At 38.7% G+C, this 21,591-nt stretch overlaps 1 protein-coding gene across 1 annotated transcript in view; it reads left to right on the top strand.

The window, feature by feature from the left end:
- The window catches only part of TACR1 (tachykinin receptor 1), a 224,216-nt gene that overhangs the window by 60,691 nt on the left and 141,934 nt on the right, over positions 1 to 21,591 (top strand). The gene's annotated exons all lie outside the window — the stretch shown is intronic.

The raw sequence follows: 21,591 nt of genomic DNA, 5'->3' as shown, positions 1-21,591 counted from the left end.
TAATAACTATCTATGGAATTATCACTCCCCTGCTTAAAATCTCCACTTTGACGCAGGATAAAGTCCTTCCTCCTGAATATGGTTTACAAGGCTTAGCCTGACGACAACCCCTGCCTGGTTTTTGTTCTCGTCTTTCTCCTACCTCTTTCTTCCCATGTTGCCCTCACAAAGCTTTAACTGCAGAACACTTCTGTCAGTTCTGCAAATAATTCACATTCTTTCTAGCCTCCAGACTTTCAAACAAGAAATCCCCTCTGCCTGGACTACTCCTCATTTTCCAGCCCCTTCATCTAACTGATGAGTCTTAATCCTTCCAGTTCTTAACTAAGCAGAGATAATTCTTTGTGTGCGTAAAATTCAGTTTTATATTCTTTCTTCTTGGGCACATGGAAAAGTATACTTTTCAGCCCTAGTGATGTTAGATAGAGACAAATTATTAGCCGTTACTAATCAGATGTGATCAGAAGTGATAGGTGTCATTTTCAGCCTGAAGCAGTAAAAGCTTCTACCCAATTTGCTTGTCTCTTGGCTTCTCCTGTCCTGGCAAACTCAGAAGGCTCATGTTGAGAAGGCAGGGCCATTAATTGAAGAAGCAGGATCTCTGGGTGGCTATAAGGAAGAGAAAGCCCAAGCCCACAGCAAGCTTCATGAGCAAAAAAAACAAGAGGAATTTTGCTAACATACTAAGTTTGGGGGAGGTTCATTATCACAGCATGGTCTAGTATCCTCTGGCTAATACAGCAAATGGTATCTGGAGTTGGGTACTACCACAGCAAAAACCTAATATACATGGCTTATCAGATGGTAAAGTTAAGAAAATTGACACTCAAACCTGGAAAAATGTTAATCCATGTTATAAAGTGTAAAAGTATTTAGTAAAATTGTTGTCTGTGGTTACTTGGTAACAACAGTTTTGGTTTTCATGGAAATTGTTGAAAAGAAGACACTTGAGTGATATATGTTGTTTATTATTTGGCTGTATTTAGCAAAGAATTATAAGAAGAGACTAAATCAGGAAGGAATTAAGCAGAAATTAAAAATTAGGTAGCTCAAAAATGCATGGCCTTGAAGAATTAGAAAAGTCTAATTCTTTATACCCCAAATAGGAGTAGATAATGTTGAGAAAGTCTTTGAGTGGCAAAAACTCATTAAAATTCAGTCTTGTCAGAGATCAGATTAAGTGTGAAGCCTTTCCACAGAAGCTTAAGACAGTCTCCATTAAGAGAGTTTAGGGGGTGATAAAGAAAAAGTTCAGGTGTGAGAACTCTGTCTTGAACTCTGAGTATAGGTGCAGACACAAGGAAACGATTAGGATCAAATAGATATGTCTTTGAAAGAGTTGAATTGTCAGAGAAACCAATAAAGAGAAAAAAATGAAAATCATGAATGTTCAAGACTTAAAATGACACTCAAGCACCAGTATTATACGAGTGACAACTACGCTGTACTCAGGGAAAGCATACTCCCCAATGCTCAATTCATTTGTGGCCACAAAGAAAAATGAAGAAAAAAAAAGAGAAAAAAAAAAACCTCCAAGAAGGTAGAAACTGGGAGCCATGGATGACAATGAAGCAGGGAGGAGGATCAGGGCCTCACTGAAGAATCCTCCCTATCCCCTCATTGCGATTTCTCAGCCTGGACACTGTTGACCCCTTGGAATCTTAATATTCTGTTGCAGGGAGCTGCTCTGTGTATTGTGGGGTATTGGGCAGCACTTCTGACCTCTACTTGCCAGATGGATACTGATAGCACCTCTTCCTCAATTGTGACAACCAAAAAAGGTCTCCAGACATTGCCAAGTGTCCCCTAGGGGCAAAATTGCTCCTGGTTAAGAACTACTGGCCTAAGTTAAAGGAACCCCAGAAGGTCTACACATCAGGATTTCAGAATTGCCATGGACTAGTGACCACTGTGTGCATCTCCCATTCTTTTCCTTTTCAAATGAGAATGTTGTGATTATGGTTTCTCTGTCCTATTTTACAATTACATATGAGTGTAGGGTAGAATCACAGATACTTGTCTATTTTTAGTTCATATATCTCCAGACCAAGGGAATCCATATTCACACCCGATTTATCTGGAGATCACGGACTCTTGAGTTTGATGCTGTAATTGGATGGGATACTGAATTAACTCCCTGGGGAGTGTATTCTACATGTGGAAAGAAGAATAAAATGAATAATTAGTAACCAGAAGGATTGATTGTGGCAGAGACAATGCTATGCATTCAAAATTCCATTTCACATTTCTTCTTCCTAGGCACATGGTAACTACCCTTCCCAGCCTCCTTGTAGCTCAGTGGGGCCATGTGCTTAGTTTTGAATAATGAAATGTGGTTAGAAATGCTTCTTATAAAAACAAGAAATAAACTTTTGTTGGATTAAGCCACTGGAATATGGGGCTGTTTGTTACTGCAGCATGGCCTAGCTAGCTCAGCTATCACTCCCTTTGTGAAGTCTGCCCTGACTCCCCGGCTCTAGACTACATCCCTTTTTACGTGCTCCATACTTCCTCTCACATGGCACTTATCAAGCTATATTGTACTTGCCTGTTTATTTGTTTCTCTTATAGATAACATGGTTCACATGTATTATTTTCTATGTACATATTCGTATGATTACTAATCTTAAATTGGTGAGATTGAAATTCACTAAACAGATTATAGAGAGGTAGAGCCAGTTGTTATAAGTGTTCATATTCATGAAAATAGTAGGAGGAAAAAGCCTTGACTGGGACAAACACTAACCCCTTTAAGGGTTGTGGCAGATGACAGATATTTCACTATGTTCTCCATAAACATAGTAGTATTCCTATCAGAACATGGAGATGAGTAGAAAATAACTCTCAAACCTCTTTCATCCCAAACATTGCTCTAAAATATTCCATGAGCAGCTGAGTTCAGATACATTTAAGTTTGATGACCTTTTAGTTTCTGAGACGTGAAGGAGAGATTGAAAGAAAGTGCTTGGGGCTGGAGCAAGATAATTTTCTCCACAAGAATATAATATGGGTGTGTTCAAGTCACCCTGCACACCATAAAGCTAAATGACTCGAGCATCAAAGGAAATATTCATCAACAATTAATGATCTGAGGAATCATATTATGTACTGATATTTAACTTGGTCATAAGTCTAGAAACACTTGAATGTGTGTGGAGTACCATACTCTTAATTATCTGGTTAAACAGATGATTACACAGCACCAGTGTACAAAATGTATTAGATTACATACAGCAGTTCACTGTGTTACTATTCCAGAGTAGATATACCAGATGCATATGGCTCTTGAAGATAAGGGAAAACTAACTTTTATTTGCCTGGAAAGCTTTTATCCATTTAGGAGGGCGTCTCAAGATATCCATGGCCCCTCTTAATTTTAATGCTCAATGGGGAAGGTAGTGAATGAAAAAGACCACTTGAAGACACTCACATAGAGAATGACATTAGATGGGCAAAAGCCTTAAATCACCTGGTAAAAACTGCCTTGAAACCATCCTTGGCCAATGCCAGTTTTATCTAGACTTTACAAAATCTAGTAGGTATATAGTAGTCCAGGTGAGAGTGGGAACTGGTCCAGGAAAGATTTATGCTATTACCTTTTGGCTATGGCACAACTACTATTGAGAATTAAAGGCCTCTGTAAAAGTCTATGGGAGAATTAAAGGACTTTGTGGAATTTTAACTTTGCGAGACAGTATTTCAACATCTCAAAATTCTTTATAAAAGGTACTAGTATAAAGATACCTACTAGAAAAAAAATGTACAAGTATTTATAAAGAACAAAATAATTTTTTAAACAAACAGATCATAAAAATAACATACATTTGCTCATAAATGTAAAAAAGTGCACTTGGGAACATAATATAAAATAATATAATGGACTAAAGATCAAACATGTTAGTCATGTCATTAAATGTAAATAGGTTTAACTCACTTAAGAAAATAATTAAAAGAAAATGATTTCCACACTGGCTTAAACAGAAACCCAATTCTATGTTACATGCTAGAGGCACGCATAAAACAAAATCATCCTGAAAGCTAAAGCTAAAGGCATAGGCAAAGCAATTTTGGGTAAGTGCAAACAAATAGAAAACAGGAGCAGTGTAAAAGGTAAACAGGTATTAAGAAGTACAAATCAGCAGTTACAAAATAGTCACAGGGATGTAAAGTACAGCATAGGGAATATAGTCACTAATATCATAATTACTATGTATGGTGTCAGATGGGTATTAGACTAATCGAAGGGATCACTTCATAAATTATGTAAATGTCTAACCAGTATGCTATACATCTGAAACTAATATAAAATAATATTGAATATCAACTGTAATTGAAAAATTTTTTAATTTTCTTAAAAAAAGAAAAAGAATAGAAACTAACCTGTGAGGGTAGAAGAAGAGTATATAGAATTATACGAATCTGAGGCATTGAATTTGCTGCTGCGTTAAGGATATCCCAGGTCTACTGGTAAAAGTAAGAACTTTCCTACTTAGTATAGCAAGCTTTCAAGAGGTCTTATCCCCTGATTTCTAAGTAGGACAAGGTTTGGTTAGAAACAAAGAAGATAAATACCTATTTTGTTCTGCTTTCTCTACGGGTCCTTCCCCCCACTTCTGCCTCTGTCCAATATCTTAATCGTGATTCCAGACAAGGCAGAAAGTTTTTGCCATTTTACCCATGTTCCGTAAATGAATATAGTGTAAGAAATTTCTGTCAATAATGTTGATGATGACAAACGGAGGGAGACTGATTTTCCCAGTCAAGAGTCAGTTTCTGTGGCACTTCATTGTTCTTCCCTGTGATGTGTGGTGTTCTAGGCTGGCAGCATGCTGTGAATAAAGAAAATTGTATGCTGTAGTTTTAGATATGCCATGACTTGGCAAGGGTTGAAGGCAAGTCATGCACCTGCATAATAATTTTTTTTTTTGATTAGTTTCAAGTATACAGTACACTGGTTGAACATTTATATAGTTTATTTTAGCAACAAAGAATGGTGTCTCTCTCTTGCTCCCCTAGGAAAAAAAAAAAAAAAAAAAAAAGAAAGAAAGAAGGAAGGAAAAAAGGAACTGAGATACTGCAAAGCATAATTTACATCAAAAAAAAAAAAGCACTAAATGAGACAAGGAAGGATGTTTTATAATGTTAAAGGCCATGATTTACTATAAAGACCTAAGAGTTATAAATTTCTGTGTACCAAAATAACACAGAACCATCCTCCTAAATAGAAGATAGGAGATACAAGGAGAAAGAGAAGAACCACTCTGAGTTCAAGGCAGGAAAATGGGCATAGAAAAACAAAGTATGGAGAAGACCTAAACAACGTAATTAATTACGTAGAGCTTACGTATTTATACCAAAATTCATATCTCATTAGTAGAAAATATACCTTCTTCTCAAATGTGCAGAACATTTGTTAAAAGGGACATATATTGGATCACGTAGAATCCTCAATAAATTAGAAACAATTTTTTAAATTACCTGATCATAGTATAAAAATATTAGCAATTAATAAAATTGAGTTCTTCCATCTGAAAACTGTTTTAAAACCTCTTTTTAAACAATGTCTAAGTGAAAGGATAAGTATAAGTCAAATTAAAGAATTTCTAAAACATAATGATAAATAAAATAGTATCAGAATCTATTGGATATAATTAAAGCAATGATCAGAGGAAAATTCATAGTATTACATACTTTAAATCAATTCTTTAAAAGTGGAAGAATGAAATAAATTAATTCAACCCCCAACTTAAAATGCAAGAAGAGGATTATCAAGGTAAATCAAAATGAAGCAGAAAAAGGGAAATAATAATTAACTAACATACTTCTGTACAACCAATTCTTCAAAGAAGAAATTGAAAGAAAAATCAAAAAAAATCTTGAAACAAATGAAAATGGGAACAAAACATGTCAAAACTTATGGAATGTTATAAAGGCAGTTGTAAGAGGAAAGTTTATAGCAATAAACATCTACATCAAGAAAATAGAAAAATCTCAAGTAAATGACTTAACTTTATACCTCAGGAATAGAAGGGAAAAAAAGAACAAACTAAGCCCAAAGTTAGCATAAAGAAGGAAATAATGAAGCTCAGAAGAGAAATAAATAAAACAAAGACCAGAAAAATAGTAGAAAATAACAAAACCAAAAGCCAGATTTAAAAAAAAAAGACACAAAATTAACAAATCTTTAGCTAGACTAAAGAAAAAAGAGAGAAAAGTCAAATTAATAAAATAAAAAATGATACATGATACATTACAGCTGATACCACATAAATACAAAGGCTCATAAGAGACTACTATGCACAATTATATGCCAACATATTGAATAACCTAGGAGAAATGGATAAATTGCAAGAAACAAACTTACCAAGACTGAATCATAAAGAGATCAAAAATTTGAACAGATCAATCACAAGCAAAGAGATTGAAAAGTAATCAAAAAACTTCTCCAATGAAGGAAAGCCTAGAATTAGATGGTTTCGGTGAATTCCACCAAATCCTTCTCAAATTCTTTCAAAAAATCGAAGAGGAGGGAATATTCTTAAAATCATTTCATGAGGCCAGCATTACCCCGATACCAAAGCCGGTTATAAGGATACTACAAGAAAAGAAAATCCCAGTTGCTAATTTAATAGATATTATGAGCTGAATTGTGCCCCCTGCCGCCCCCTGCCCCCGCCAAAGATTCACACGTTGCTATCCTAACCACCTGTATCTCAGAATGTGACTGTTTTTGGATATAGGGCTTTAAAGAAGTGATTAAGTTAAAATGAAGCTGGTTGGGTGGGCCCTAATCCAATCCGGCTGATGTCTTTATAAGAAGAAATCAGGACAAAGATACTAGGATGTATGCCCACAGAGGAAAGTCCACTAGGGGACACAATAAGAAAGCGGCCATCTTCGAGCCTAGGAGAGAGGCTTCAGAAAACCCAAACCTAGCAACACCTTGATCTTGGACTTCTAACCCTCAGAACTGTGAGAAATAAATTTCTGTTGTTTACATCACCCAATCTGTGGTACGTACTTATGGCAACCCCAAGAAATGAATACAGTAGGTTTGAGGTGGAGCTCCACAATTTACACCAGCTGCATCAGATATGTGTCCATTAGGTTCATAAAAGAGCATGTGTGGAGAAAGAAAAGGTAAACCCAAGGCAGCAACCAGCTAGAGAGCCATCCATAGCAGTGCTGTTAGCAGGGTGATTTTCACCCCCTCCATTCTCCTTTTCCACATGTCTAACTTTTTAATTATCATAAATTACTTTGATTAAAAGAAATGGATAAAAATTTTAAATTAAGTAGCCTTCCAGGTCATGTTATGGAGCCATAGTTGAGCCAGGTGAACCTAATCACCATTCTTTCTAATCAAGAACCAGTGCCCAGGAATGAGTAAATGGGTAAGTGGAGCCTTCTCACAATTTTTCCTGAGAAGGAGCTAATAGGTTTCAGTATCTTACCAGATCCTTGCGTGATGCCTCCAGTGCCGATAGTTGAATGAGTTTCATAGCAATGCCCTATAAAGAGCTGCATATTCAGAACTTGAGGAGATGGCAAAGCCCCCAAACAACCAGCCACCTCTGACTAGAGAAGGCTAAGGAGATGGCTCCATGTGACAAGGTAAACCACTTCCCTGAGCCACTAGGTGCCCAAAACAATCTGCCCCAGAGAAGGAAGAAAGCCCTGATACTCAGGTTAGCATGCCTGTAGGCACATTCGGGAGCCAAAACAAACACATGAACAATTATCATAAATGAAACCAATTTTGTAGAGAAGGCCTAATGGTTCACAACTTTGCGATGTGAAATTCAAAACTGGTCCCTGTAGATGTAGGGCAAAGAGAGACCAAAGGCTGCCCACTCCGGACTGGTAGGTGGCGGGTCCAACAAGCATGGGAACTTATATATGAGCCTTCTTAAGTGGGTCCAAGACGAGTATATCTCCACACATCCACCCACCAGAACCTTAAGACTTTACATAGAGGCCTCAACTGGATTCAGTAACATAATCAGTCCAGATAGTCTCAACAAAACATTACTCTCTCAAGGCTGTGTCCTTGAAACAGCTCCAAAAGTCAGAACGGCAGGCAGAATGTACATTCCAAGGACAGAGGAAGGGGTAAGTAGCTTCTGATTGCTCAGGTCACGCTCAATGGTCAATCACAGTCATACCCTCTCAATGGCCTCCTCCACAGTAGGTTCTGCAACATGATAGTATTGTCATTTTCCAGGAGAAGCTAGTTTTTACGAGTTAAGGGAATCACTTCAGACGTACTGATTTGATAGTACAGGTCTCCAGAAAGTATCCCTGATTTTCCGATTTTAGAGAATTTGCCTTTTAAACATTTATTTTTAATTAATATTAAAAGAAAATATATTTATCATAGAAGATTTGAAAATACTAAATAAAAAAGAAAACTTTAGTCATCTCTATGCTACCACTGTGAATATTTTGATAAGTCACTTTCCAGTCTTTTCATATGTAATATATGTAATAATTTTTACAGATTAGCATCCAATTATAGACACTGTTTGGTGTCTTATTGCTTTCAAAAACTCTATTATAAGCCTTTTCCCACATAATTAAAGTAATACTGAAAACATGATTTTAACAGCTGGATCACATATGGATGTGCCACAAATTATTTAACCAAACTTTTGGTATTAAACATTTCATTAGTTTTCATTATTTGCGATTAAATATACAAAGTTGCAATGAACCTTCCTAAACAAAAATCACCGTGCACATTTCTGATATTTCCTTTAGAGGAAAAACTTAAAAGTAAAATCACTGGATCAAAAAGATAAAGATCGTTTCAAGGCTTTAAAAACCTGATTCAAATTGTCCTCCAGAGAGATTATTTCAATTTACACCTTTACCCAAAAGGATTTGCTGCCCAAACCCTGCTAATAAAGAATGTTTAGTTCTGTGAGATGAAAAGGAAGACTGGTTCAAGATTTGAAGATTTTGGATTCCAGCTATTAATTTCTTTGTATCAGGAGACCAGATAAAAGGAGACAAGATCAACGACAAAGTGTTTAAAATCTACTATCATAAGTTACACTTGGTATTACACAGTTTTCTCTCATTTTAAAAATCTCTGTTTCTGTTACAATTTTCACTTATTTCAAAGTTTTAATCAGCAGTCTTATTTTTGAAGCTTTAATTCTTGATATATTTTTCAAAAGGACCATCTTTGAAGTGAATTTTTAATGTTCTATTGTTCTTGGAAGGAAGAATAATTTTTGAGTTAATAAAATATGAGTAAAAACCTTTTCTAATTGAGCTTATTTAATATCCCATACTTCTTTTTACAATTTATCTAACATTCCTTTAATAATTTTAATGGTGTCTGTGTTATAAATGTATTAGTCTTTATATAATTAAAAACATTTTTTTAATTTTATTTTATTATTAGAAATATCTGCTCAGGTCTTCTGCCCATTTTTTAATTGAATTGTTTGGTATTTTTTGTTGTTGAGTTGTATGAGTCCTTTATATACTTTGGATATTAACCTCTTAGCAGATGTATGATAAGCAATACCTTCTCCCATTCAGTCGGTTGTCTTTTTGTTTTGTTGATGATTTCCTTTGCTGTGCAAAAACTTTTTAGTTTGATGTAGTCCCATTTGCTTATTTTTTCTTTTCCCTTGCCTGAGGAGATGTGACCAAAAATAAAATACTAGTAGCAATATCAGAGAGATTACTGCCTGTATTTTCTTCTAGAAGTTTTATGGTTTGGGATCTTACATTTAAGTCTTTAATCCATTTTGAGTCTTGTACACAGAGTAAGAAGGTGGTCCAGTTTCTTTTTTTTTCTTTTTTGCATGTATCTGTCCAATTTTTCCAGCAGCATTTATTGAAGAGACTGTCCTTACCCCATTATATATTCTTGCCTCCTTTGTCATATATTAAGTGAGTGTATAGGCATAGATTTATTTCTGGGCTCTCTATTCTGTTCCATTGATCAATGTATCTGTTTTTATGTCAGTACCATGCTATTTTGATTACTATAGCCTTGTAGCATAGTGTGATATCAAGTAGTGTGATACTTTCAACTTTGTTCTTCTTTCTCAGGATTGTCGTGGCTCTTCAGGGTTTTTTATGATCCATATAAATTTTAGGATTATTTGTTCTACCTCTCTAAAAAATGCCATTGGTATTTTGATAGAGAATGCGTTGAATCTATAGATTGCTTTGGGTAGTATGTCCATTTTAATGTTAATTCTTCCTACCCATGAGCACAATGCTTCCATTTATTTGCATCTTCAATTTCTTTTTTCAATGACTTATAATTTTCTGAGAACAGATGTTTTACCTTCTTGGTTAATTCGATTCCCAGGTATTTTATTGTTTTTGATGCATTGTAAATGGGATTGTTTTCTTAATTTCTCTTTCTGAAAGTTCATCAGCGGTATATAAAAATGCCACTGACTTCTGAATATTAATTTTATATCCTGCTACTTTAATGAATTCATTGATAAGTTCTAACAGTTTTTTGGTAGAATCTTTAGGGTTGTCTATATATAGTATCATGTCATCTGCAAATAACGAGTTTTACTTCTTTCTTTCCAATTCAGATACATTTTTTGTCTTTATTGAAATAAAATAGACAATTAGTTGTCTTCATTTACATTGTACAATTCAATGGTTTTTTTTTCAGTTACAGTTAGCACACAACACACCAGCCTCAGCTGTACAGCATGTTGCTCAGAGATCCACACATCTCTCAAAGCACTCACCCCACCAAATATAGCACCCCTCCTCCACCCCACATATTCATTCCAACATGATTAACCATCTTCCTCATGCTATACTCTACATCCCCATGTGTACTCTGCAGTCATCCACCTGTACTTCTCAATCCCTTTGCCCTCTTTTTCCCCTCAATCCCCCTCCCATTTAGTATCCCTCAAAATATTCTCTGTATATATGAGTTTATTTCTGCTTTTGTTGTTGTTGTTGCTGATTTTGTTCTTTAGATTCCACATGTACGTGAAATCATGTGATATTCGTCTTTCTCTATCTGACCCATTTCATTCAACACAAGAGCCTCTGGATCCATTAAAGCAATATCTTTTTCCATCCCCTTCCTTTTAGTCTGTGTGTGTCTTTTAATCTGAAGTGGGTCTCTTGTAGGCAGCATAAGTAGGGATCTTGTTTTATTATCCAATCAGCCACTCTATCTTTTGGTTGGAGCACTTAATTCTTTTCCATTTGAGGTACTTGTTAATAGGAATGTAGGTGTTACCATTCTTTATTCCTGATTTTGATACATGTTTTTTCTTCTTAAAGAAGTCCCTCCAACATTTCCTATAATACTGGCTTGGTGGTGATAAATTTCTTTAGCTTATTTTTGTCTGGAAAGCTCTTTATCTGCCCTTCAACCCTAACTGATCGCTTTGCTGGATAAAGTATTCTTGGTTGTAGATCCTGGGTTTTCATCACATCGAATATTTTGTGCCAAGCCCTTCTGTCCTGCATGGTTTCTTTTGAGAAATCAGCTGCCAGTCTTATGGGTGCTCCCTTTTAGGTAACTAACTGCTTTCTCTTGCTGCTTTTAAGATTCTCTCTTTGTATTTAACCTTTGGCATTATAATTCTGATGCGTTTTGGTGTGGGCCTCTTTGGGTTCCTGGTTTCGGGGTTCCTGGTTTTTTGGGACCCTCTGAGCATCCTGGGGTTTTATGTCTATTTCCTTCACCAGGTTAGGGAAGTTTTCCATCATTATTTCTTCAAATAGCTGTTCAACATCTTGTTTTCCTTCAGGTACCCCTATACATGAATATTTTTACCTTTAATAGTGTCCCATAGGCTCCTTAAATTATTATTATAGTCTTGGCCATTCTGATTGAGTGTCCTTGGCTTTCCCAACTTCTATATAGGTCATTTGATCCTCTTTTTTATTCACTTTGTTTATTCCATTTAATATACTTCTCATCTCAGATAATGTGTTCTTCATTTCTGACTGGTTCTCTTTTATAATTTCCATTTCCATTTTTATGTTTTTTTATCTCTTTGTTGAAGTTTTCACGGAATTCATCTACCCTTCTCAGAAGTTCATTGAGCATCTTTATAACCAGTGTTTTGAATTCTGTGTCTGTTAGATTGCTTGACTCCATTAATTCTAGATCTCTGTTCCATTCTCTCATGTGGTTTCTGCTTCTTTGCCTTCCCATTTTGGCTGCCTTTCCATGTCTGTTTCTATGTACTAAGCAAAGCTTCTAAGTCTCCCAGTCTTATTAGTGTAGTTTTGTGTAATAGGAGTCCAATGGCACAGTCCTGAGAGGGATTCAGCTGCAAGCCAAATTTAGCCCCTGCCTGTGCCCCTCTGGGGCTACCTATTAAGATTCAGCAAGGAATCCACAGATGCTGTGCTTATAGTTGCCTCAAAAGGCCACACTGAAACCAAGGCCAGCTGCCACCAGTGTGAGTCATAGCACTGCTCAGCAAGGAGCACCTGACTACCTGGAAGTGGGGCCGCAAGTTAGGGGAGGTAGAGTTTCAGAGAATCCTCTAGGTAGAGCAACCTCTGTTGCCCAGTTTGATGACGTCTCTGCTATGGCAGTGCTGAGTCTGCACACTGGGAGGGAGCAGTGCTCAACAGAGAAACAATAGATACCGCGGGCACTTCTGCTGGTTAGAGGGCCTCACTGCTGCCCTCACTCCGACAACTCAGTTTCTCCTTTTAAGTCCCTGCACAGCCAAATTGGCATTGGTGCTCAGAGTGAGCAGGTCCGTCACCATGGAAGTCCGTTCACAGATACGGCCCCTTTAAGAGGCATCTGCGGCTGCTGTCTGCAGTATAACCTCTGTCCCATTCAGCTGCTCCAGTTGGGGCAGCCTTGTGTCCTCATCCTGTCCTACCTTCTGCCAATTGCAGGGTGATTTCTTAGATTTCTCCCTAGTTGTATAGCTTGTTCATCTAGATCCTAGGTGATTTTTCCTTGCTCTTTGTTCCTTGTTACTGTCACAACTTTGATTTGGTTGCCAGAGGAATGAACAGAGCCTCTATCATCTATGCCATTTTTTTCTCTCCAGATACCTTTTATTTCTCTTTCTTGTTAATGTCTTATACTTTAGAAAAAAGTGACAGCATATGAAAATGTTGATCAAGCCTGAGTTCCTTTTAAATGTTATATGTGTGAAACATAGATGACACATTTTTTATATATTCATCGTTCTCACCTAGATAGGATGTAACATAGAAGCCATAAATCCTGGGGAAAGAAGCAAAAAAAGAACCATAATTGATATACAGACACTTTCTTTCTTAGATGACTGTTCAACTTACGATATTTTGACTTTATGAAGGTGTGAAAGCAATATGCATTCAGTAGAAACTGAATTTGGAATTCTGAATTTTGATTTTTCTTGAGCTAGCGATATGCAGTACAATTCTCTCTCACTATGCTGGGCACCAGTGAGCTGTAGCCTCCAGTCAGCCACATGATCATGAATGTAAAGGACCAGTGCTCTACTGGGTAATATTAAATGAATTTTCAACTTACATTTTCAGTTTATGATAGGTTTATGGGACATAGTCGAGGAACATCTGTATTTATTAATTTTTCATCCACCCTGTATACATTAGCTAGAATTTTAGTCTTTAGAGAGGAATGTCTATTTTTTATTTTATTTCTCCTTTCTTTTCTGCTTGCAAACATTTAGACTCTCATAGTCCCTCTGCATCTTCTTCAGCTGTTCATATTTACTATCCTTTAAAATTTTCCCACATGGATACAGTAAAAGACTACAAGCCCTGTGCATGCTGTTAATTGGTTCCCATCTCAGAAATTCACAATTATATTGTTTTCATGGATATCACTGCACCCACTGTGCCCTCTCCCCATTCTCTCTGCCTCTCTCTGCTCCAATTCAGCCTTTTTCTTGCAATTCTTATTGGAATAACAACTCTCAACCAGTTCAGCTAAAATAAAATAATTGGTTTCAAGGCTTTTTATGACCAACTTCCTTCTCCAAAACCACCTTGGACAACTCCTAGGTCATTACTTTGCTAAAGGCTGTTGATGTCCGTCTCCCTTGAAGAAGCAAAGTCTTTGTATGGGAGCTCCTCAGACAGGCCCCAGCTTCTGTCCCTCCTCTGGCTGAGGGATCACATTACCCATTCCCAACCCCTTCAGTTCAGTTCAGAGGAGTCTCACAACTCAATAGATGAACACCATGAGGAGCGAAGGCTGTATGGAAAATGGCTAGATTGAGATAAATGTTTCAAGTCCCTGGAGAAGTGGGAGGGGAAGCTCATCCTTTACAGTTATAATTGTAGTACTCATGTTGTTAGAAGTTAGAAGTACCGACAAAAGATCAAGTAGAGTGACGGACGATGTATAAAACATGTAGAACAGTGTTTGGCAGATAGACAGCATGGTCTGAGGGCTAGCTACCTCCCCTTCCTCCCACTTCCTGTTATTGTTATTAATGTTTTTTATCACTTGGTGTTGGGAAGATTTACGCTTTGATCATTTCTGATTTGTTGTTGCCTCCCAGCCTGATACCACCTTTCTAAATTGAACCATTTTCAGGCAATTCAATCCAATTTAATACAGATATATTAATCATCCACTCTTGGCAAAACACTGTATGGAAGGGAGGACTAGCAAATGACCAGTTGAATAATATGGTTCCTGCCCTCAGAGAATTAACAATCTAATTTGAAAGAGATCTAATGTATACCAGACAGTGTGCCTTGTGAGGTGACTGGTGAGAAAGGGAGCCAGTGACAAAGCATAACTCATCAACACTGGAGGAGAGAAGAGGTTGCCTCCACACAAGTGGCTTCAGGGGATCCTGGTTTATGGGGGCCAAAATGCAGCTGCCCTCCCTTTTTCAGCCAATTCTTATGTCTTCTTTCATCAGCCAATGGCTTCAGGCGCTAACAGCTGCTGGGAGACACAAGTGGGCCCTGGGGCTCTATCGAGAGTCGAGCTAAGAGAACAGAACTGAGCAGAGCTTCCTCTGCAGGTTGGGCTTTGCTGGGGAATAGGTGGAAACCCAGAGAGAGGACTAAGGCAGAGGAGCCTGGGTACTCAGACATATGAAAACAGGCCTGATGTCTGCCTCAGGCTGGTGTACCAGAATATGTGCCTACTGCCCAATAGAAAGGATGAGCAGAAAGGATGAACAGAAAGGATGAGCCAGGTCTGCCTTCCTCTGAGGTAGAAAGCAACAGGGAGAATGGAAGGCAAGGAAGCTTCCTGGCAGTATCACAGCAGAACTCTGAGGCCTGTGTCAGTGTATGAGGGGAGAGAGTGGCCAACCCTCTTCCCCCACTTCTTTCTTGACCTAAGGAGTCTCTAAAGGCCCACTGTTTAGGATGCTCTGACCCCTTTGCCTGAGCCCTGGTAATCCAATAAAAAAAAAACCCAGCAATCTAAGCAAGGGTGCCTAGTAGCCAGAAAATGCAAAGCTGGACAATCAGAAAATGTGCTCAGGTAAGAGAGCAGCTGAAAAAGATAGATGAACACCTGAATAAAACATTACATTAACAGTAAGTGCCCTTAAGGAGATTGAAGTGCAGAAAAAGAAAAGATGATCTTCAGAAACCAAACAAAAACATTTTGGCTAAAATATTCAGCGTCTGTATTAAAAGACCCAAAGGAATGCCTTAGAAGATCAAGTGCAAGAAATATCTCTGAGCACAAAGCAGAAATATAAAAAAGATAAAGACCATGAAGAAATTTTTTAAAAGTGTATGGAACCGTTTTTGAACATTTTTTTTAAACTGCGATCTACGGTTAATAAAAAAAAAAGAGAGAGAGAGTTGTAATGGAAATAAAAACTTCACAAAACAGTACTTAATTTTGCGCTACGTGTCATGCATGCTGACATTTTCTATTCTGTTATTTCATTTTTTAAAATCCTAGTCACTACCTAGTCAGGCATAATTTTTAAAACATTTAGAAGATGGACCCAGGAGACCTCTCATGTCAAAAACAAGAGTTCCAAAATGAGAAAAAGGGATTGTTGGAAAAAAATAATGATTTAAAAAAATACTGGAAGAAAATTTCCTAGAGATGAAGAAAGGACTCACCTAGTTTCACATGGGCATTAAAATTTTAAAACCCACATATTTCCAAAACTTGCTTGAAGAGAAGACTGACCAGATTACTTGATAAAAACACAGATCACAGAACCCGAACTCAAACCTACCAAAACAGAATTTTCAAAGGAACATGATAATAAGCTTATAAAACAAGCGACTCAAGAGATTCTTGTCATCTGAGAAATTTGGAAAACACTAGACCTATTTTAAGTTCCTCAAACTTCGATGTGCATACAAATCACCAAGGGCTGTATTAAAATGCAGATTCTAGTTTAGTAGTTCTGTATTGGCCCTATAATTTGCATTTCCAACTAGCTCCTGGGTGACATTACTGCTGCTGGTTCAGTAACCAGGACTGATATTTTTGGCCATGATTAAAAATGAGATGCTTCTCAATTTACTTTTTGATGTATAACACTAACACCAAAACCCAATAAAGATAGAAAAGTGAGATTAAATTTATTTCCATGTATTTTGTAGTTTTTGTTTCTATTGTAAATGAAATACATGGAAATAAATTTAATCAAAATACTATCTCTATTTTAACCAAAATTATAAAATCTTTCTGAAAGTTATAAAACAAGACTTGAAGTAATGGAAAGGCATACCATGTTCTTGAATGAAAAAAAGTTTAATATGAAAAATGTTAATTTTGTGAAAATTAAATTAATTCCAGGCAGTTCCATTTAGAATACTGATGCAGTTTGTTTGGCTTTTTAAAAATTGAATTAAAGTTTAAATGTGATGCCCCAAAATAGATAAGAAAAGCACGAAAATAACACTCAGGTAAACTTGCCTTACCAGATATCAGAATATTTTATTCCTGTATTAGCCAGAATAAGCTATATTATAGTAGATAACAAATTAACCCCAAACCCTAGTGCCTTAACACAACAAAAATCCATTTCTTGCCCATGCTACATGTCCTAATGATTTAACAGAGGCCTATGTTATATAGTCACTCAGGAGTTCAAGATGATCAAAACCTGTTGTCTTGTAGCTGCATCATTTGGGACTTGAGAGGAAAGAATAGATGGAGAAGCCTCTTGTTGTCTCTCTCTCTCTCTCTCTCTGTCTCTCTCATACACAACACACACACACCTACATGCACACACACACACACACACACACACACACAATCTCTTACTCTTCCTAGCCCCTTACAATCAGGCAGAGCCTGTGACTAATTCAGCCAATAGATTTTTGAAAGAAATATATGTATTGGCTGGAAGCACAAGAAGTGTGTGTGTGTGTGTGTGTGTGTGTGTGTGTGTGGTGTTACTATAAGAATAGACAAATTGATCGTGAGAGATTAGAGAATATAAATATCAGATTGCATATATTTGAAAATTTAATCTATGACAAGAATAATAATTGAATTCCTCAGGAAAATGAATGGAGTTGTGAAAATTAGCTAAGTATATAGGGAAAAATTATACTAAACATTTTACATAATATAAAATAATAAATTCCAGGTGAATTAAAGACCTAAATGTAAAAAATAAAACAATAAAAAGCTGCCAGGAGAATCTAGGAGACTGTGTGGGAAAAAAGCCAAGATTTGGAGAGACTTTTTAAAACGAAAATGTTATTAAAACCCAAATGATATTAAAGCAAATACAGGCTACACAAGCATTGTTTAAGGTTTTATGGCAAATATATAAATCGAGAGATAAATAATAACATTAGAAAAAATATTTGAAATATCCATGATGGGCAAAGTGTTTGTACCTATAATATACAAAGAGCACTCATCAAACAAACAAAAAAATGACTGGAAAGGTATCCAGCAGAAAAAGGGACAAGAGATATGGATAGGCAATTTATAGAAAGGAAAATCTATACAGCCAAAAAAATCCTGAGAAGTTCAAATTCTCTCGTAGTCAGGAAAATAAACACTAGCTATTAGCAATGTTATATTTTACATATTTTAGACTGACAAAACTAAAAAAGACCTTTAATACTTATTACTAGAGTAGATGTAGAGAAAAGGGTAATTTAATTGCTAGTAAAATGTAACAATGTCATACTCTTTTAAAGGGCAATATGGCTACATTAAATAGAAATAGAAATATACAACACAGGTATATATGCATATGAATATAAATATAATCCATTACCTAGCAATTCCATTTGAAATCTATCCCATAGATATAAAATATGACTGTGGAGACATATGTAAAAATGTTTAGTGTAGCATTGTTTTTAGTAGCAAAAACTTGAAGCAAAGTGAATTTTCATCATTAGGGAAAGGAGTGTATTAATTATGGTGCATCCATAACATAAGAATAATATTTAGCCATTGAAAGGAATGAGTTAAATCTGTATCTGTTGACTCTGAAGCATCCAGACAACGTTTTCAGTGAGAAAAACAAAATTCAGACAATAGTGAAGATCCTGTATTTTTATACACTTACATGTATGGGTAGTGTTTGTATTTCTTTTATATAGTATTAAAGAGTTTGGACAAATAAGGATTGATTTCTACTAAGCTGTCAACAGGATTTCCTTTGAGACTGGTGGGCCTGTGTCTTGTGTCAAGGAGGGAGTTCAGTAAAAAAGAGGATTGAGGAAAAAAGTATACAGGAAAAAATATCAACGTTTGGAGGAAGAAATATATATATAGTATCTTGTCCGTACATTTGTGCAAAGTTATCCCTATGTGGGGAAGAAAGTCTCCATAGAAGGGGCAATGCTAGAAAAGTTCCCTCCTCTGAGCACGTATGTAAACCAAGGATACCTTCTGCTACCGTGCTGTTTTAAAAAATTGTGAACCCATCATAAACATGCTTTGTTTTGTGTATGTATGTATGTGTGCATGTATGTGAAAGAAATTAACTCTAGCCAGTCATACATATTTCTAGGACATGGCTACCTGCCCTGAAGACTCAGGAGCAGGAAGGAGAGTCCTGAGGTTAGCCTTACCCACAAGTCAGCACTGGGAATACAGACCCTTGAAGACCAAAGTATGGAATGCAGGTGTTCTTCTAAGTGAGCTAGGCTGTCCTTGTGGACCATTAAGCAGAGTGGCATAGTTTGACACATAAAACATCTATCTGGAATATTCTTCTCCCTTTCACCCTTGGCTTCTTCTCATCCTTAACACATTCTCCAGGCTTTTCCACGGATGTGATTTTCTATCATGTTTCTTGGTTGCCCTCATTGTTCCTTCCCCCTTCCCCATCTTTTCCTCTCATGCAGAGTCTAGTACCTTTGCTTATCATAATACTGTCAGTTTGTGTACTTAATTGTCTCTTTCTCCCTCATTCGACTGTGTTTGCCTTGGCTGTATCTCCGGCACAGCACCTGGCTCAAGATATCAACTCTCTCTATTAATGGAGGATAAATGGATAAATCCTAATTTTTAAGTTTGGATTTTATTTACTTTCTTCCTCCCCACTAAAAAAACTTTTGAGGAAAGGTGCTTTAGAAAATGTCAGTCTGCCTCCACTTAACAGGAAAAGAGAAATACAACTTTATACAGCTTAGAGGAAAAATTAAAGATAGACACGCACACGCCCTTTCTCTCAGCTCTGTTAGGGGATGGAAGGAGCAATGAGAGATCCAGGGTGGTAGAGAAGTCGATTCCTTTGCTGCCCCTCCCCCCACCCAAATAAAGGGGCACTGGTCTCTTCAAGGCATCACTGGAGTTTTCTCATTGGGGTTTAGGGGTGCCTAGAGGACCCGGCAATACAAAGTACGGTTCATATAAACGCTGAAATTTCAGGCTTCAACAAAACCAGAATGAACTAGTAGATTTCCCACCCCCGAGAGAGGATCCGATTTTAGCGCGGCATAAATAAGTGCAATAAATCTCTACGCCTTAAAGCGCTTCCAAAGACTGAATTAGCGCTCTCCCGGCAAAGGCGCGCAAGCAGGCGGGACTAGTGCGTAAACGCGGCTCCCGGGAGAGTCCCGGCTTCCACTCACACAAGCCTAGCGTGCTACCCATCCGCGCCCGCGTCCCACAGGTCCAAGTCACCGCAGTGAAGGCGAGGGGGAGGGGAGGCATCGCAGGCAGAGGAGTAGATGGCCCCCAGAAACACTATGAAGGTTCGAGTCCAGACGAAACCGCATCTCGATGGCAGTCTGGCTGGAACGCGCTCCAAACCTCAGCCTATCTCCGCTTCTCCAAAACGGTTCGCACAGACGGGCGAGCCCTTCCCACCTCTTCCCAGTGGCCGGCGCCAGCTCGGCGATTTGAAAAGGCCTTGGACTGGGGGGAGTTCAGGCTTCGAAGCCCGCCGGGGAGGGGTAGCAGGAGTGGAGGGGAGGGAGGAAAGACGAGCAGACCTCCAGTCCCTAGGCAAGCCTGGGAGCCAGGAGACGAAGAGCACCCGCACGCCACCGAGATCCTCTCCCAGGCCCGCAAGCCCAGGAGGCGCGGAGGCGCAGAGGCGGAGACTTCCAGGTCCCCAGGCAGCGAACGCGAGGCCGCAGCGAGTGCTGGCAGAGAGCCCAGAGCCGCGCGTCTGGGTGACACACTGCTTATGAGTGGCTCCTGCGCTCATCAAGGGAACCCAGCACAGTACCCATTGCCTGCGTGGGGACTCATCTGGAGAGTTCAGCTGGAGCGTTTCATGGAGCGAAGGGTGGAGGAGAAGGTGTCCCCAAAGCTTGGAACATATCCCCGCTTCCCAGGGGATCGGCCCGCCAGAGAAAGGTACTAGGTATTTTAGGGGTGTTTTCTAAACACGACTTCGGGAAAGTTGTTTTCCAGACAACTTGGTTGGTCTCCTGATTCCTAGAACCAGTGGTCCTCGCCTCTTGCTTTTCCATAGCCACCAGAGCAAGCTTCCTAATGGAGCGCGGACTGGAGAGCAGCCGGGAGAGCAGCGCTGGCATGTCGTCCCCATAGTTGCCCGACTCCCAGAGCCACAGGCAGGCGCCTCTGCAGAACTGTCGCAACGCTCAAGGCTGCCCTCCCAGGAAGTTGAGTGTCAACCACTACAGCTCTTTCGCAAACCATTCCATTCCATTTGGTGCATCTGTGGTTCCAGCTGCAGACCTCAGCTGGAGCAATTACTCCGAGGCCGCCTAGCGCCCCCTGGCGGAGAGCGTGGGACTCCCAGCTTGCCGACTCCCATAGCAGGTAGCTGCAAAAGGCGTGGTGGTTGCGACGCTGAAGTGAGACAGTTGCCAACAGCTGGTGCAGCTGCCTCGCTGCGCACCGGGACTGGAGAATACGCAGCCCAGGTACTGCCCCTTCCCAGTGACGTCTCTGCAGCGGGTTATAAAAACGTCGCGCATAGTCTGCGAAGGTTCAGCTAACTCCTAAACCGAGCAGGACACAAGCCAAGAGGCGCCTGCGGAGCTGCAGGCGGTGGCGGCGGTGGCGGCGGCAGCGGCGGCAGCGAAAGCAAAGGAAAAATTTCTAGCTGGACACGGTACCCGAGAATCCCAGCCATAGACTCAGAACTTTTACAGGTCGTGCTGTGACGAGCACCCTCGTTGGCCCCCAAGTCTTCAGGCAGTACAGGGCTTTGCCTTCCCTGCTGCAGGCAGGAGGGACAGGAGTTGCAAGCAGCAGCAGGT

Source organism: Pteropus medius, unplaced genomic scaffold (genome assembly GCF_902729225.1).
Source record: "Pteropus medius unplaced genomic scaffold, Ma_sr-lr_union100, whole genome shotgun sequence".
Lineage (NCBI taxonomy): Eukaryota > Metazoa > Chordata > Mammalia > Chiroptera > Pteropodidae > Pteropus > Pteropus medius.
Note: the sequence above shows the minus strand (reverse complement) of the source record. Positions and strands in the feature narration are given on the sequence as shown.